Source organism: Pseudorca crassidens, chromosome 5, assembly GCF_039906515.1.
Source record: "Pseudorca crassidens isolate mPseCra1 chromosome 5, mPseCra1.hap1, whole genome shotgun sequence".
Classification (NCBI taxonomy): domain Eukaryota; kingdom Metazoa; phylum Chordata; class Mammalia; order Artiodactyla; family Delphinidae; genus Pseudorca; species Pseudorca crassidens.
Window position 1 is genome coordinate 85,549,545 of NC_090300.1, and position 19,032 is coordinate 85,568,576.

A 19,032-nucleotide genomic window follows, 5' to 3' on the forward strand; every position below is an offset into this window, starting at 1 on the left:
CAAGGTTTCATTCTTTTTTGGGGGGCTAATATTCCATTCTGTGTATATACCACATCTTCTTCTTCCATTCATCCATAGAGGGACACAGAGGTTGCTTCCGTATCTTGGCTATTGTAAGTAATGCTGCAGTGAACCTAGGGATGCATATATCTCTTTGAACTAGTGTTTTTGTTTTCTTTGGAAAAATACCCAGAAGTGGAATTGCTGGATCATGTGGTAGTTCTATTTTTAATTTTTTAAGGAACTTCCATACTGCTTTTCATAGTGGCTGCACCAATTTACATTCCCACCAACAATGCATGAGGGCTCCCTTTTCTCTACATTCTTGCCAACATTTGTTATTTGTTGTTATTTTGATGATAGCCACTCTGACAGGTGCGAGGTGATATCTCACTGTAGTTTTGACTAGCAATTCCCTGATGATGAGTGATGTTGAACATCCTTTCATATGCTTGTTGGCTGTATGTATGCCATCTTTGGAAAAGTGTCTATTCAGATCCTCTGCCCATTTTTAAATCACATCTCTTTTGGTTATAGAGTTTTATGAGTTCTTTATATATTTTGGGTATTAACTCCTTATTGGATATGTGATTTGGAAATATCTTCTGCCATGCAGTAGGTTGCCTTTTCATTTTGTTGATAGTTTCCAGAAGCTTTTTTGTTTGATGTAGCCCCATTGGTTTATTCTTGCTTTTGTTGGACTTTTCTTTGGAGTCAGATTTACAAAAACACATCACTAAGGCCAATGTCAAGGAGCTTACCACCTATGTTTTCTTCTAGGAGTTTTATGGTTTCAGGTCTTACATTTAGGTGTTTAATTCATTTTCAGGTAATTTTTGTTTTTGGTGTATTTGTATATGATATATATATATATATATAGTACTCATTATTTTGCATGTAGCTGTCTAGCAAATTCTGGGGTACTAATACATATGCTGATGTCCTCAACACCATTTATTGAAAACTGTCCTTTCCCCATTGTATACTCTTGTCTCCTTTGTCATAAATTAACTGACCACATATGCGTAAACTACGTTAACCTTCATTGATTAGTTTAACAACATACCTAGCTTTTATCTTAGCAGAAAACAGAGGTCTGGGCAAAGAATGATAAGCCTGGAGAGGAAGTTACCTTTGGTAACCTGGTTAGCCAGGACAGCTGCAAAGCACTGGTCAGGGTGTTGAGTCAGGACAAAGGGGCAGTGGATAAAGGATGGCCATGGAAAGGAGTTGAAGGTGGTCCTGGAAACAAGTTTGGACTATTTAATAGTTTTACATAGGGCTGGCACTCATCCACTATTTCTTTGGTACACTGGTTCAGTAATTCTGTTTCAAAAATGTTACAACATTCTGCTTTCCCTTTGCCCTCGAATTTCACTTTCAAAAATCTGATTATTACCCCTAGTTTGTCCCATTACACTATGTTCAATAATTCTACCAGGGGACTCCTTATTTGTAAATGTTCAGTAGTTCTGAGTGTTTTCTTAACAGCCTTGCATCAATAGGTATTTTAGCAGTGTCTCCATTACTTCCTAATTGTCCACTGCTCTTTGGTTTACTGCAAAAAAAGAATTTAGTATTTTAGTCATTGTTGAGTCGTCACAGATTTCAAGCCTGCCCATTTATTTAGGGAGTCTATTTTCTCTTACTATTTTTTCGATTCAAAATTTTACATATAGTTAGTTTTCTTATTTTTAATCCCTTTGGCTGTACTAATGCTTCTATTTTTTGTGGTCATTGTCTGCTTTCAGCTGTGAGAAACTGATTCATATTCTTCTACATTGAACTATTGTTTCTCATTAAATGGTAAATAATAATACATAATGATGGTTGCAAGAAAATAGAAGATAGTTTCCTGCCCTTGTAGTGATCACAGTCTAAAAGAGGAAAGAGAAGACACATTCACATACTAAAATATGCCTATCATCAATTAGTATTTTCTGGATAGCAGTAATTAAGTATTCATGGATCTGGGAAGGAAGGGTTGGCAGTTATCTTAAAGGAGTGATTTGAGTGAGTGGAGGCAGGGAGGTTTACTTGGAAATACCTTCATGGAACAAGTGAGTCTTGATGAAAGCAGTGGTGAGAGAAGGTTAAGACAGGGGGTTAGAGTGATAACCTTTGCGTATTTGAAAGGGTCTAAACACTTGAATCCTGAAGTTACCATCTAAGTACTTGGTCTTGGGAAGTAAGAGAAAAGGAATTGGGAGATTTGAGCTTGGATTCAGGACAGATCTTTCTTTGGTTATTCAAAGAAATTTTCTGAAATATTTGAATCATAAATTAATACATAGTTTATTGGACCACTTTTTTTTTTGTTTTAGTCACTGCAGCTGTTCTTGAGAACTGTAAGTAACAAGAGGCTGGATATTTTTCTTCTCTAGAACCTTTCATCATGTTGACATGGTCTCATATTGCAGTATAAGAAAACCTTTACTAAAATGGAAATGGCAGACACTGGATGATTTTTAATATTGATACCGTATATTACATCAAGTCTAAATACTCCTACCTCCTACCTAAATTTTCTAACGTTTCTGGAAAATGGCTCCACCATATCTAGTCAACTATTTTTTAAAAAATTTTCTTTCAAAACAAATTTAATTTTAGTCACTGACATCTGTACATATGTTCATTCCCACGATTATTCTTTTCCTCTCCATCTTTTGGAGCCCTCTGCATCCATTAGGCCTGAGTTCAAGCCTTTATTCTTCAATAGGCCTTTGCTCAATATTCTGTTCCTTTAAAATTACTTGTAAGAGTTACTGCCACATACTTTTTATACTTAGTTATCAGTTGATTGTTTTGATCTTGAATCATCAATTAAAATATGAACTGTTTAAAGGCAAGTACCATGGCTCTTCTAAATGCCATAGTGACAAATAGAGGGCTAAAATGTAATAGATTTCTAATGAAAGTTTGTGGATTGAACAATTGAATAATAACAATTCCTACATTTTGTAGAGGTAAAAGGCATCAGGGCAGAGGCATGAGTCTTCCATTGCCTTATGGATTCTGTAGATACAGATTTTACTTACTAGTTAAATACTAAACCAAAGTCACAGTATTGCCATGGAGTCCGGACAATCAACTGAGTCTTAGTGAATATAAAACGCTACTCGCTTCTAAAATCCTCTCCCCACGATGAGGTTCTGTTCTCCCTCCTGAAGGTTTATAGCATTGCTTTTTATTGATTTCTGTCCGCATCAAACCAACACTGTTCCCTTGGTATTAAATAATAGCAATGACAGCAACAGATAACAAAGTGATCCATTCCTTTTAATGTCAGAATACTCTGAAGGGTGGTCAGTCATTTGTCTGATGGCTTACTGGTAGAGTGACCATATAGTTTATCATTTCAAGCCAAGGCACTTCTGAGAACAAAAGGGAACTTTATCAGTAATTACACTGGGACCATAGGTATAAACTAGACTGTCCAAGCCAAGCTAAGACATACGATCATCCTATATATTAGAATCCCAGAAATTGCTTGTGGGGTAATAAAAAAGGTGATTAGGATGGAGTAGAGCCCATTCTGGCTACTTAGTTCCTCTTCCCTCCCATCTCATAATCCATTTCTTAGGGACCTCATGGTTGTCAGCAGGAGTTCCAGATCTTAGGAATTCCACCCAGTAGAATGGCAGCACAGGCATTTATTCTATTTTTCCAGCTTATTAAAAATGATGCTTTCCAATTATTATGTACAAGACCACTTTCCTCGTTCTTTGTAGACTTTATTCACAACACATTTTTACTAAATTTCCAAAGAGGGAGGTTTCACCATTCATGACTCACAACCTTAATACATTGTTTTTACATCTACCGATGCCCATGATACGTTGCTCTTGGGTTACTTAGGCCAACGGTCCGATGGCAGTTTTTATAGAGCTGTAAGTATCCCCCAAATTATTATAATTATGGTAATTTCCATAAATGTTTTTATACCAGAAACATTTTGCTGAATTAAGCATTATTTAACATACGGGGCTTTTTGAAGAAGTCATATTTAGAAGCCTGTTTTTTTTTTTTTTTTTTGCGGTACGCGGGCCTCTCACTGCCGTGGCCTCTCCCGTTGCAGAGCACAGGCTCCGGACGCGCAGGCTCAGCGGCCATGGCTCACGGGCCCAGCCGCTCCGCGGCACGTGGGATCCCCCCGGACCGGGGCACGAACCCGTGTCCCCTGCATCGGCAGGCGGGCTCTCAACCACTGCGCCACCAGGGAAGCCCTAGAAGCCTGTTTTGAACCAAGAGGAGTCTTGTCATGTATGGAAGGTGTGATTTTTGTGAATAGTTAGGCTTAACACCTGATCATAATAGTGGTTTAAATCTATCCTTTTAATATTATTAGAATTATAGCAAACCCAAGGGTTTTCTATATTAACGCTGGTAACCTGTCCCATGGAAGGTGTGAAGCAGCATGTTTAGAAATAAGCATGGTTGTAAGATGGCTCTTTATGAATGTCTGAGAAATGCATTCTTCAGACATATATAGAATAAGGAGATGGAAGGAATGAAGAGTGGGACAAAACGACAATCAGACCTTCCTCCATTGTATGAGTGAAGAGCTGTGCGTTCTCAGGGTATTAAATGTGCTTAATTTAATCTACTGCAGTACAATAGTATAATATTGTGAACATAGAACATATTTCAATATGAATGTTATCTCAAATATTAAATATGATTACATATAGTGTATTTTAAATTTATAACATTTACTCTCATATAAATCTTATTAAATAAAAATATACAAATATAAATATATTTGTAAGCATACATACAGCCTTTACAGAACCAAATGTGAACTGAATTTTGGTTATCTAGGCTTGTGCTCATTTCAGGGTGGTTATCAAGGTGTTTCACTATTTATTTTGTTTCTTATTTGGATATGTAAAACTCTCTCTTTGATCTTCTAACAGAGTCTGTAAAAGGTAACCACATTTTTCTAATCTTGAGCTAATATTTGTATAAACAAGAATAAAATTAAGGAAAATATCAACTCTAGGTCACACTTTATCGTGGCAAAAAGCACTATGTTATTACACATTATTTTGCATTTGATTTTGTCGTTTTGTTAAACGGTTACAGTAACATTTTCTCTTTTAGGTGTTCAATATACACAACTTGTGAGGTCTCCCACACCTCCCGAACACATTCTCCAGGAAAGAGGCTGCTAAGCAACCCTTTAAAGATAGCGCACTGATATCGATGTGTGATTCTGGTACCTTCCAGGCACTAAACATCCTGGCTACCCATGGAGGCACCCGGATCATCAACATTTGTCATACTTTTTCTGGGCTGCTTCATCTGTATCAGAGATCCCAGTCTTATGGTGCAAAGTCAAGTGTTTATTTTTAAAAACAGGCTCCCCTACACGAAGAGGATTTAAACAATAAATACAAACTGGTATATTGATCAACTGCATGCTCTCAGACACACTCTCAGGTCAAGCCTTCACAATATAGAATAAGAATTAATGTCATTTCAGATCTTTATTGAGTGCCTTCCGTAGGGTAGGGACTTTCCCTGTTATTTACTCCTCACACGACACAGCAAAACAGCCATGATTATTCCCTGTGTCTCTTCTGATGAAGAAGTTCAGTTCAGGTTAGTTATGTGACTTGCCCAACACTACCCAACCAATAAATGGTGGAGCCAAAATCTAATTTTCAATGTCTTATTTCACGGCCTCCTCTCTTAAGCATTTCAGTTAACGTTGCATCATTTAGTTGAATTTTGGGCATGTGTGGTGTGTGGGACTTTGAATTTTGTTTTGCTGGGACATACCTCCTGTTACTGGTGCCTACAGCCAGAGTCCGTCTCTGCTGCTCTTTTTTTTTTTTTTTTTTGCGGTATGCGGGCCTCTCACTGCTGTGGCCTCTCCCGTTAAGGAGCACAGGCTCCGGACGCATAGGCTCAGCGGCCATGGCTCACGGGCCCAACCGCTCCGTGGCATGTGGGATCTTCCCGGACCAGGGCATGAACCCGTGTCCTCTGCATCGGCAGGCGGACTCTCAACCACTGCGCCACCAGGGAAGCCCTCTGCTGCCCTTTGATACTCCCCTTCAACAGCGTGAACTCAAGACCTTCATAGCCCCTAGATTTGACTTTCTTGAACCTCCTCTTTGAATGACTTTTGAGCTCCAGGAATTACCTGATTTTGATGTTGTTCCAGAGGGATAACATAGGTACCCAGTTACAAATGTGGAAAATGAAACCCACATACTAGCTGATGGCATCTTTCGGTAACAGGGCATAATCCTAGTATGGCTTGCTGATGTTACTTGAATTATTAAGCGTCTATACTACTTGCTAAGCCCTTCCTTAAATATCTCAGTTGATCTTCTCAATTCATTAACAATGATGTCCTCATAGTTGTACATGGAGAAACCGAGGCTCAAAAATAAGTACTATCCCCCACTAATTATAAAGTGTAGAAGAGCAAGGTACATTCAACTCTCTGGTTTCAAGAAAACCGTGGTGCATGTTTGTTCCATTCCACCATGGCACCCAAATGATTTTAGTAGAAAATACTGGAATGTCTTATATTTGAACACCAGGGACTTGCTGTGAGCATTCCCAACACAGAAGGGTATATACTGTAATAAATAAACCCATAAGTCTAGGTTGTTCTGGAGGGGGTAGCACAGACGGAGGAAGGAACTTTTATCTCCATATTTGAGGATGTAGGTGATAACGATCTTGCTTCAAAACTGAGCTCAGCAACTTTTCAGTTTATTAGAGATCCTTAAAATGACAACTCAATTACCACTGTGAATAAGGGGATGAGTGAAGAGAAGCTGTCTCCATCCTCCATTTATCCATCCATTGATTATTTTTATAATGAATTTTATTTGCTAGGCATTTTTCTAAGTGCCTTGGGTAAGGCAGTGAACAGAGATTAGTCACACAGTCAATTACAATGATTATAATTGCAATGAAGGAAATGGGATATGAGGATAGAATTCCTTAACCTGGTGTTAGAAAAGTTTTCAAGTATCGAAGTATATAACGTGATACTGAACATAGACCACGTGACCATTGACTAGTCTACCTGTTTGCCAAAACCACTTCTACCTGACAATGAGACGTTCCTTAGGCCTCAAGAAGGTCAATTTGAACTTAACTGTGAAGTTCTACAGACTATTCTAGCGTCAGACAATCTTTCTGTTCAAAGGCAGAAAATCTTTTTCAGCCAATCTTCCTGCCCAAGTTAGAGTCAAGATTTGATAATGTTCAGGGTGAAGAAACTGTCCAGTTTAAGCCAAGTGCAAGGGGAGGATTCTCTTTTTCTCCAGAACTTTGCTCTGGGAATATTTTTTAATATTCCCAGAGCAAGAGTGGCAGCACTTTCCCAAAATTCAGGAGAAAAAATTGCTGATCTCTGTATTTTGATAGACTCTTTCAAGGTGAATCGAGGAATGAGAGTAGATTTGCCTATCTGCTTGAGCGCTGGAGTCTTTAACAGAGGCAGAACTTTGAAAATATAGGTCATGCCCAGTGGCCTGGGAAACCACTAAAATAAGATGATGGTCCTTCTGTTTAGCTTTAAGATTGTCTCTTTTATCTTGTCAAGATGATTCACCCTGAGTCAGAAGTTATGTTTGACTGTTTTGCTCAACTATGCCTTCTTTGCCCTGTCAGTGAGATAGAGAAATCCCTGAATGACCATTTTTTTGAGTTGCATATATCAACTCTGATTAAGAAGATGTCTTGATTTGTATTAGTATTACTATTTATTATTTGTCAAGTTCCTTAACAATGTCTTCATTTGTAGATTTTCTTGAAAAAAGATTCACAGTTCACATCAGCCTATCTTCTTCCCAGGGAACAGTTACTTTTTAATTTACATTGAACTTTTTTTACATGCTAGGTTTTCTGCGTGTTGTAATTCAAGTTTGTATGGAGTCGCTTGGGTCAGATATAGCTCATACTGTTTCTCTAAGGAAGCAAGTAAAAGTGCACTGAAATCTAAACATCTTTGCTGACTGTATATAGTTTCTTTATGCAGGTGCTGTGTTTGATGTGGTGTTGAAGTACATACCTAAAGAAGAGAATATAAAAGATAAGCTAGAGTTGTTCTAGCATTCCCCTTTTGTGCAAACAGACTGAGGGTGTATTCAGAAAGGGAGCCGTCCTGGCCAGGCAGTTGAACAGTGTTAAGGTCCCATTCTTGGTTCCTTCTCTGCCCAATTGACCAGCCGTGGTGATGGGTCCCTCCCTGCTCTCTGACCTGTGTAATCAGCGCAGCAGCAGCAGAGTGCGTCTCGGACGGTGCACTTGTGTCATAAATTCTTTGAATTTTCCATTCTTACTGGGGATTTGTGAAAACTTCAGATGCCTCTGAACACTTTAGTAAAACCTGAAATTGCCTTATAAAATCCCGGTTCCCAGCGTAAAGGATCCTCTAATCTATTTCATGCACTGCCTGCCCATTCCTAGACACAGAGGTAGCAAATGGCAAGAGGGGAGGAAGCGAGGGAAGTGAAGGCCTCAGATGTTGAGGGAATCACGAAGAGGAGACAGAAAGGGAAAGCATCACATATTATCTCCCTTGCACTTTCTCCTCATTCCCTGAGTTCTGCCGACTTATGTCTCTAGAGCAGAGAAAGGAACTACTTGGCTTCTGACTCAGGCCTTCTGGGTGGGAGCCACATAGTACCGAGTAATTATAGAAATAATTATAGAAAAAGCAGCAGCATTTCCATTCTTCAGTTGTTTTTTCTGCCTAAAAACCTTACTTAGTGCCGTGTCATCTCCAACATTTCTTTTAAAACAGAAGCCTGGTTACCTAGAAGACCTACATACCTTGAACCAACCTCCTGTATTGTCAGAGAAAGAAGATGCCTCTGGGGATGACGAGCAGGATACAAAGCAAGTTCCTTGGCCCAAAATTGTCCCTTCTGCTCTTTTCCCTTCAACCTGACATTTATCTTATCATTGACTAATTAACTGATCAGTAGTAACCAAATGCTGCGTGCTATCATACTAGATTCTGTGGTTGAATAGTGAACAAAACAGAGCTCTTCATTTCTACCCCTGCCCTCAGCTCCTCAGTCCTTGGAGCTTATATTCTGATCAGGGAGGACAGAAAATACACAAAAGAAAACGTAAGTTACATGGTACATTAGAAGTTAACTGTATTGAGGAAAATTAGGGAAGGAAAATTAGGGAGGAAATGCTGGGGTGGGGGGAGAGGGGAAGTGTCATTTTTTCAAAGGATGGTAAGGGGAGATGACATTTAGGCAGAATCTTGAGGGAGGTGTGGGGGCAAACCATGTACTATCTGAGGGCAAATTGGTCCAGGGAGAAGGAAAAGCTGTAAAACACTAAGCCCAGAGCATGCCTGGGGTATTCAAGGAACAGGAAGCCAGAGTAGAGGGTGCAGAGTGAGCAGACGGGTAAAGAGAAGAGAGAGAAATGGATGGATTGTGTAGATTCTTACAGACCATCGTCAGGACCTAATTTCTTTCTGGTGAGATGCAGGGCCACTGCAAGGTTTCAGGCCGAAAAGTGGCTTATTCATAGTTAGGCTTTAGAGGGATGATCTTGGCTGTTATTGTGAGAGTAACCTGAGGGTGAGGATGAGCGTGGCAAAGGCAGAAGCAATGACACCCTGCGGTAGATGTAGTTGGGAAGCTGTGGCAGTAATACAGGTGAGATATGATGGTAACTTGGACCAAAGTAGTAGCAGTGAAGGTGATGATAAATGGCTAGATTCTGGACACATGCTGAAGCTAGAGCTGGCAGTATTTCATGATGGATTGGGTATAAGGCATAAAGTCAAAAAAGGAGTCGAGTGCCTCCAAAGATTTGAGCATAACATAGTTAAATAAAACAGTGAGAGTGAGTCCAAAGATTTTGGTCTGAGCAACTCAAAGAATTGAGTTGCTATTAACTAAGTTAGGACACACCTACAGGTAAAAATGTTATTGGATAGGGGAGGGGAAGGAGAGAGAAAAATCAGAAGATGCTGCCCTGATAACACCATATTGCAAATACATTTATCAGGCTCATCTTTTCTTAGTTGTATTTCATAAGTAAAATGAGGAAATTTAAAAAAAATGGTATGAGGAGGGGGAGGGGAGGGTAATTTAGGGGCATGGCTCTAGAGCCTATAAATATATTTGTCAGTGTAACAGGAGATTTGACACAGTGGGTAGCACATTGAGTCCCATGCTTATGAGACACCGAGGACGCTGCTGACCTTGGACAACTCACTCATTCTCTCGGGATTTCATTTAATTTTTTGTGACTGCAAAACGAAGGCTCTTAATGTCTGTGAGGCATTCCTCTGGCATTTTCACGCCAGGAGGCCCTGTAGAGGAGAGTGCAATAGAAGCTAAGAAATAAATGATTTCTTTGCCCTCATTCATGTACTACCACTCCAGGACTTTACTAGTAAAAAAGAGTTAGGACCATTGTCTAGTTTACTAAATCAAGGCAGACAACCAAACTGGGTAATTTGATTTTTTAAAATTTCCTTTGACATCTGTATTGTCAAGTTTGACTATCTTGATTTAATTAAAATGATGATTTGTAGATCTCCTCTTTTTGTGTGTCTAGTACACACACTGGTGTTACTTTTCAGAGAATATCTATGCTTGAAAATGTGTCCCTATGCACAAAGACAGGGAGCCTCTGTACATTTTGAAAAATACTTTTTATGATGTGAAGTGATCACCTTCTGATGCCCTATGGGATGTGATGAAATATGTTTGGACCAGAGTCAGAGGGTTCATCCCAAATATTGTGGCATTACCAGCCAGCGGTCTTAAGCATATAGAATGCTACAGTATCAGCTCATCTGTTAGAATATATGAGATATGTTCATCATAGGACAGATGAAACTTCTGGCATCCAGCGACAGTGTGCTTTGGGCCTATGAGTATGCCACATATCTGTGGCTGCTGTGAATTTGCTGGAAGGTCCCATTGTATTGTATCTTTAGGATTGAGGACTTTCCTCAACCCATGTTGAGCTGTATGGGCTTGTGGGGCAGTTACGAAATTTTGAATTCTTCAGTGCTGTTAAACTCCACATTCCTCTCGTGCTGTGGTGCTGACGTTCCAAGCACACAACAGTTATGCAAGAATCGATTTTTACCATGAATGGGGTGGGGTTCGTTTGAACAAGCACCTTGGTCAACGACCAGCTGTATTAGGAGATGTGAAGCCCATTATTGATCCAGGGCTGAGAAATCAGTAACTGTTGTATTATATAATTATCGACGGAGCCAGAAAATGCCATGGGCAAAGCACAACTTACTATTTGTTATGCTGGATTGTCTCTCATCTGTGTCAGGCCACTGTGTTCTGCTCTCGTGTTCCCACACCATGTTTATTTATACTGTGTGCAGTTAGCTTTCATATTTCTCTTGTGATTCTATCTTGGGGAAAAAAAATGAATACTGGTTTTTGTTCAGGGGCTGGAAAAGAAATACATTTTTCCAGACATTTGAGTTGGGCCTATGCTGAATACTAAAGTCTGGGCAGAGGGAAGATGGGGCTCCAAGAGAGATAATCAGAAGAGTGAAGAGAAGAGTCTCCTCTGTGGGTACCACTGGTCCACATTCGTTTTTCTTACCACATTCCCCAAGTGAGAAGGATGTAGATGATTGGTGTGTCCTAGGGGTGGTGAATATTAACTGTGCACCTACTATCTGTAAGGTCATGTAGTAGGTCCCTAAGGAAGGGTTAGAGGGGTATGAGAATGAAAATACAACATGGTTGTAACTCAGAGCTAAATAACTAACTCCTGTGTAGTACTCTGTAATCCTTTGTTCAGTTCTAGCCACTGCTAGCTCTCCATCTTTCTTCCCTTCCTTCTCTTGGGTGTTCTTTTCTTTGTACTTATCAGCAAACTTATAGATCAAAGACTAGCTTCTTTTATGATGAATGTGTGTCTTTGATTCCATAGCCATATATCAAGTTCATGAACACAGAACAAATGCCTACTCTAGATAGGAGGGCCTGTGAAGAAATCTTGACCACTGTCTAGCTGTTTCAGTTGATACGTCTCTGGGCTACAGAGATGGGGAGGCCATGGACCGTGAAAAGATACCAGCACCTGTAAGTGTTACAGTTAATGTTCCTCAACTGGCTTGTTCACAAATGGTTAGGAAAACTATTTAATTGCATTTAAGGTCTCAATCAAATGTTTTATTTAACTGATAGCTGCCAGTGAAATTAGGGAGTCTTAATATGTCAAAAGTATCTTTTAAAAAGTTAAAGCAGAGATACCTTTGAGATGAAAATTATTGAATAATCAAACAGCCTATGCTTAAAGAAAGGAAACCTAAATTAGATATAGGGGGAATATTTTCTTTTCTTTTGTATAATGATGCTGGAATTATAATAAAAATATACCTTTATGCGTATGAATACTAAAAACCTTCACTCATGAAATGCACATGGAGAGATTCAAATTATTTATTCTATAATTATTTGAAATTTCTTGGAAATATAACTTAGTAAATGGAGATTCCTCATTGCTAAGTTCAATGTTTTAATGTTCAGCTGTTAAAGTGAGTTTTGGGGGGATGAAAACAAGTTACAGCTGCTGCCCGTGTTGCTTATGTATGGAAAGCACACCACCACTGTGTAATTCCTGAAAAAAGTCTTCTTCATTAAAATGTGAAGTCGGCATACATCTATGAATACTTCTGGATTTTATGGGAACTCTTCTGCTTCATAACATAGAGATATCTTCAACTTTTATTATGGGCATTTAACTATTTGCATGAATGCTGTCTTATAAATACCCAAGTGTTAATCTTTAGTTGCTTGATTCTTTTTCTGCTGCGCTGTCCTGAATTAATTATCATGAGATTGTTGCTTTTAAAACTTCCAAGATTACTTTTTCCTAGAGGGTAATTAATTTTTTCCTTTTATTCTGATAGCAGAATTGAGTGTCTAATGAAATGTTAGCAAATCACTAAGGCCACCATCTAAAGGAAGCAAAAAAAATATACATTTTCCTCCTTATAGATTGTCTGTAAGAAGCCAGGTGGAGATGAAGAGGGAACTCAAATTGACTACTAACAAATTCAAGAGATAGAAAAGCTTCTCTTAGTATACGGGACACAAGTGTTCAGAACCGAGGATTAAGGCAAAATATTCCATTGTGTATACTCACTTTCAAAACCCAAACTCATACTCTCAGGAACAAATTACTTCATTTTTAATCCATCTCTCCCCTCTGATTATAATCTCAGCCACCAAATTATTAAATATATGAAAGCTGACTTCAGTCAAACATTATTTGATTAGTTTTTTCCATTTTCTGAGCATTCCATAAACTCATTGTTGTGGGAGTGTGTGTGTGTAAATGTGTGTGTGTTAATTTGAGTATCATGCAGGGTTTAATCTATGCTCGCAGATGAATTTACTGAAAATGATTAAACCTCTCATAGTTGACTCATTATTAAAAACCAGGGTAACACTATTACAAGAAAGACATTTTGGCCCTATTTCTAAGCTTTGTCAAATGCAAAGGAAAAAAATAATCAACATCTTGCAAAAGCAATTGGTCAAAGTTATTAATGAGGCAATTCTTTCTACATAAGCCATCATAGAAAAACTAATGAGAGAAAATGTGACAATAAATTGCAGCCTACTTTAGATCGTGTGACATTCTAATTAATAAAAGTCAACTTTAGTGGAAGAGATCGACTTTCTGTGCATTACAAATACAAATTTCATTTTTTATGCGTCATACACCACCATTCTCTCTTTTATCTTGAACCAGGGACAGAGTCAGTTTTTGTGCATCCTGAGGCCTCTGTAATTTGGGGGTCTTTTCAAAAATTGCTTTTGAAAAATTTACAGGAACTGTGAACATGTTACTTAGGCCTTTTCCAGAATCTTAGAAGGGAGCTGGGCTAGTGAGGGACCCTAAAATATAAGCCTTATTCGCTTTGTTGTAAATGTGATTCCATCTTCATTCCTTTACTGAAACAATCAGAAATTAATTTTTAATATCTGATATTAATATCACTTAGCTATTAGTTAATGAGCCAATTAGTTAATTGAATTATATGTTCATTGTATTAGGGTTACTCTAGCTGATGTAGCAAATAGGCACATTTCAATCACTTAACACAATTAAATTTTTCCAGGATATACTTGAGAATATAGTACCTGGATGGACAGCCACTCTCAAATGACATTCCTCTATCATGAAAGGGCAAACACAAATCTCTAGAGCGCTGGGAGTCTGTCATAGTCATCTTTTCCCCCCACTTTAGACCCTGCACTGGGTACTGGGGGAAAAATACCATATCTGACATGGACTCTATACTCAGAGCTAAGAGTCTAATATTTTAGATATGTTTACAAATGGCTCTAATGCAGGGTAGACGAATTAGTATATTCATGAGAGAAGTAGTATATTTGAAGGAGAATGATTGAAAAATCCAATTTTTAGTATTTTAAGGAATAGATTTGTATATTTCACATCTCTGGAAGTTTCTTAATTCATTTAAGGCTTTATGCTATGGGGATTTATGATTTATAATCCAAATTTAAAGCTGTCTTCTAATATGAGCAGGCAGAATTGACAGCCAACAATGGGTGATCTTTTCCTATTTTTTGACTTACTGCTGCTATATATACCTTAAAGACAGAAGGAAAGAGAATTAAGCTGGTGAGAAGAAGGGAAGGAGAAAAACCTCTTCATCTTTTCCCTTCACAGTTTTTTCCATAATTACCAGCATCTCCTTTGCATCCTTCCTGTGGGATTTTAGAGGCATTTATGATGAGCTGCAGCAAATTATACTAAGTTATAAAGGAACATCCTCGAATGAAGTATTGAAATATGCTTTGTAGAGGAAACATGCAAATTTTTTTAAGCAAAGATTTTTCATATCCCATTTGTTTAGCCAAAGAAAACATACCCTTTGACAAATAAAAGAACACATATAAAATCACACTCTGGTAAAGGTCCCTACTCAGCGGTTCTTCCTCTTCTTGATTCTCAATTCTCTTTCCAGTCAGGAGCACACAGGAGCCTGGGTTTGGAGTGGGTGATTGCCCTGACTAAATGTGCAGAAATTCCTTGGCTAAGTCAGTTATCTGTGTCTCTTAGGTTACTGAGTTCACTACCTATTTCCTTGTTCAGAGCACCTGGCTCCTGACAGATCACTCCAGACCTTGAGCCAGACACTGGAGGGAGGCAGGCTGGGGAAGTGAGCAGCATAGTCAGGGAGAGAAGGAGTAAAGGCAGTGAGATGACCGCTCAACAAGTCTGGCTCTGTCTATGGTCTTTAATATGCTTTTGGGATCTAAGTCTCAGAATGGACATGATTCCTGTAGGTGCTGCATCATGAGCATGGAATCTGATCAGTGGGGGAAGCCCTGGCAACAGCTCATCCATGGAGATGGCATCTCTGCACCTTGGGACATTCTCTTAGTTATGGCCAGACTCTACCAAAGGGTTGGGAGATGTTGATATGTGCCCCATGGTTTGTTCTGAGCAAGGGGAAAGATGATGAATAGCAGGAACTAAGTAGATTGTATAGGCTCAGCTGAATGGCCTGAGATACAGGGGAAAGCTCTAAACTAGGTAGGTAGCTGAGTCAGTTGTCCAGCCTTAGTCCCTGGGCCAAAGCATATGGCAGGCAAGGAGAACTGGAATTAGTGCCTGGGAACATAGCCTTCTGGATTGTAGGTAGGCAGATAATTTCTGAATGGTGAGGCTGAGGCGCTCCCTACCCCTCCACCCCAGTTATTATTACAGCCTAGAACCAGAGTAGACATTGGTAGACAGAAGAAATCATCACTGGAAGACAATGTGGATTTGAGGGAATAACATAGGCTTTGGATTAAAGGCCTGGACTCAAATGCCTATTGCATTATTTAATAGCTGTGTGATAGTTGCCAATTTGTCCAGCCTTTAGTTTCCTTCTCTGTAAAATGGAATTAATGATTCCACTCATGACAAAGATATTTGAGGATTAAATGAGCTAATATATTTGCATCTGGTTACTAGTGATGACTCAAAGGACAACGATAGCTGCATACAGTTCTAAGATATTTGAACAGTCCTGTAAGGGAGGCATTTTTGGCTCCATTTAATTGATTAGAATCAAGGTTCAGAGGCTTTGGGTAACTAATTTCATACCTTAAGAAAGTGACAGAACCAAGATTCTAAAACCAGAGTGATTGACCCCCAAATCCCACTTTTATTCCACTTCATCATGTTGGCTCCATAAGTACCAGCAATCCAGTATGTTTTAAGGCTGTGTGCAGTTCCTACTAGTTCCTTAATAAATTCTACAATTGATAGTTTAGTGGAGATTTGACTCTTGGATATCCTTACCAGCTGCTTGAATTTTCCAGGGGAAGTATTTTCTAGGGTCTTAGTATGGCAGGGAGCAGAAAGATTGTTGAGGAAAATTGCACGTTCTGATATGACTCTGCATGAAGAGCCAGGCGGGTCCTTGGATGACTGAGAAGTGCAGTATAGAGATAAGCCTGCACTGGAGGCCTCTCTTGCTGTGGCTCTGAGAGGCCTCCACGTTAATAGTGAGGTTTTGTGAGAAGGTAGATTGGATAATAAGTAGCATATATGAGTTTCCTTCCTTTGCATCGCTGGAGTTTTAAGGCATGTAGGTAATTTCAGAGTCTGAGGCAATTCTTTACCTACTAATTTGGGTATCGATTTTCAGCTTCAACATAAATTGTGCTCCTCAAGTAGATGAAAGTTACATGAGTTACGCTGCTTTTGTCCTGGATGCACACTCTCTTTTTTCCTTTTACTGTATGGAGGTTCAACAACTGTTCCTCTTCTCTGTCTCATTTAGTATCAGTCTCTTAATTTACTATCCTTTCTTTGTTGGGGAAGGACTTCTTCCTGACCCTGGAACTGAGGAACTGGCCAGTTTTGAATAAAATTTTAATCACCTACATCAACCCTACCAATATCAAAGCCCTCAGACAATGCCCCTATTAATTGTCACTTAGGTATTGAAGTTATAGTGAAGGACCAGTGTATCCAATGGTCAGACTATAAAAGGAAAACAGAATATCATCACACAAGATGTGTTACTCAGGGACTTCCCTGGTGATCCAGTGGTAAAGAATCCACCTTGCAATGCAGGAGACCGGGGTTTGATCCCTGGTCAGGGAACTAAGATCCCACACGCTGCGGGGCAACTAACTTCTGAGTTAGTTAGTTCTGTGGCCCGCGTGCCACAACTTCTGAGCTTGTGCGCCTCAATTAGACCCCATGTGCTGCAAACTACAGAGCCCAATTGCTCCGGAACCCGCACGCCACAGCTAGAGAGAGAAAAAAGAAAAAACCCGCAAGCCACAACTAGAGAGAAGCCTGTGCACCGCAATGAAGAGCATGCGTGCAGCAACAAAAGATCCTGCATGCCTCAACAAAGACCCCACATGTAGCAACTAAGACCGGACACAGCCAAAAATAAATAAATCAATAAATGATAAAATAAATCTTTAAAAAAGAAGTTGTGTTACTCAATATGGCCTTAGGCAGAAGATGAATGAAAATCCATCCTATAAAATTGGTACAATCCATTAAAATATGGATTTGGTTTAGCAGTGATGCCAAGGTATCCTCTTTTGACAGAAACACCATCAATGGCTTAGAGCAAGGATCAGCAAACTTTAGGTAAAGGGCCAGATTAGTTAAGTATTTTGGGCTTGTGGGCCATACCATCTCTGTTGCAATTATCCAGCTCTGCTTTTGTAGCATGAAAACTGCCATAGGCAATATGTAAATGAAGGAGCATGGCTGTGTTCTAATCAAACTTTATTTACAAAAACAGGTGGTGGTCTATATTTGGCCTATCATCCTTAATTTGCTAATCCCTGGTTTAAAGTCACAGAGAGGTGAAACTGGAAACTCATCTAGTCAACCTTCTCATTTTAGAGATAAGGGAACTAAAGTCCAGAGAGAAGGTGGATTGTCTAATATAACCTAGCTGGTTCCTGCCAAATGGAGAAGTAAAACCCAGTTTCGTGATTCCCAATCCAATAGCATTTGCACTGCACCAACTTGTATCTTGCTTTTTGATTCATCTTTCTCCTGGCTTATCTTCTCAGCCTCTAATCATGATGCACAGTCATTTGTGTTCCTGATGTCGGCACAAAAAGTTCTAAACCTATTTATTTTTAAAATCAGAGAGAAACATCTTACTTTTGTAATGTGTTTTTTCTTGTTGACTTTGCACAGGCAAATAAATCACTCTATATTTGAATGGCAGAATTCTTATTCTAAAACATGCCATCTTACAGGAAAGTTTTTACAGGCATTGATTGAAAGCCCCTTTCCTCAAATGCTTCCCATCCATGACCAAACATCCTAAGTGTGACGTTTATCTTAAGTTTAAAACGGGGACCTATATACTTTTTAGAATGAAGTCAAGAATGACCTAGATTTATTGAGGCTTTTGTAATCTTTCATCTTACAACTTGGACCTAATTATAGTTGATTCATTTGGAGGAATAATAGTCTTGATGAAACAAAGGATCTGGACAGAAGCAGCGTGATTGCTTTCTTTAGAGAAATTCTATAATGTGTATGCATTTAGTTCCTATAGCATTTTCACTCAACTTACCAATAAAAGAAATTGGGGTAACTTTCAGATCTGTTCATTGATGGAAGATACGTCCATTCACATTTGTACATTATAGTTAGCTTAGTGGTGTGTGTGTTCCTATTAATCTCACAAACACAATGAAGTGCTTCTCAGGCTGTGGGTACACAACACAATGTAGAGTACATTTTTGGCCATTATCCAGCTTTATTTAGTCAATGTAGACAGTCAATCTAGGTAATTGAGGACCTAAATTGGATGTCCTGGCCATAATTATCCCTGTTTGTCCATACACATCCATCAAATTTATCAGATAATTGCCGTGTTGCTTCATTTTGTGCTGTCCTGACTCAAGTTGACTAAAAAGGAAAGAGGACTGGCCTGCGAATGAGGAGCCTTGGGTCTAGTTTCAATTTTGTGTGACCTTTGGGCAAAGCATTTAACATTTCTGGATCTTTTTCCGTGTCTGGATC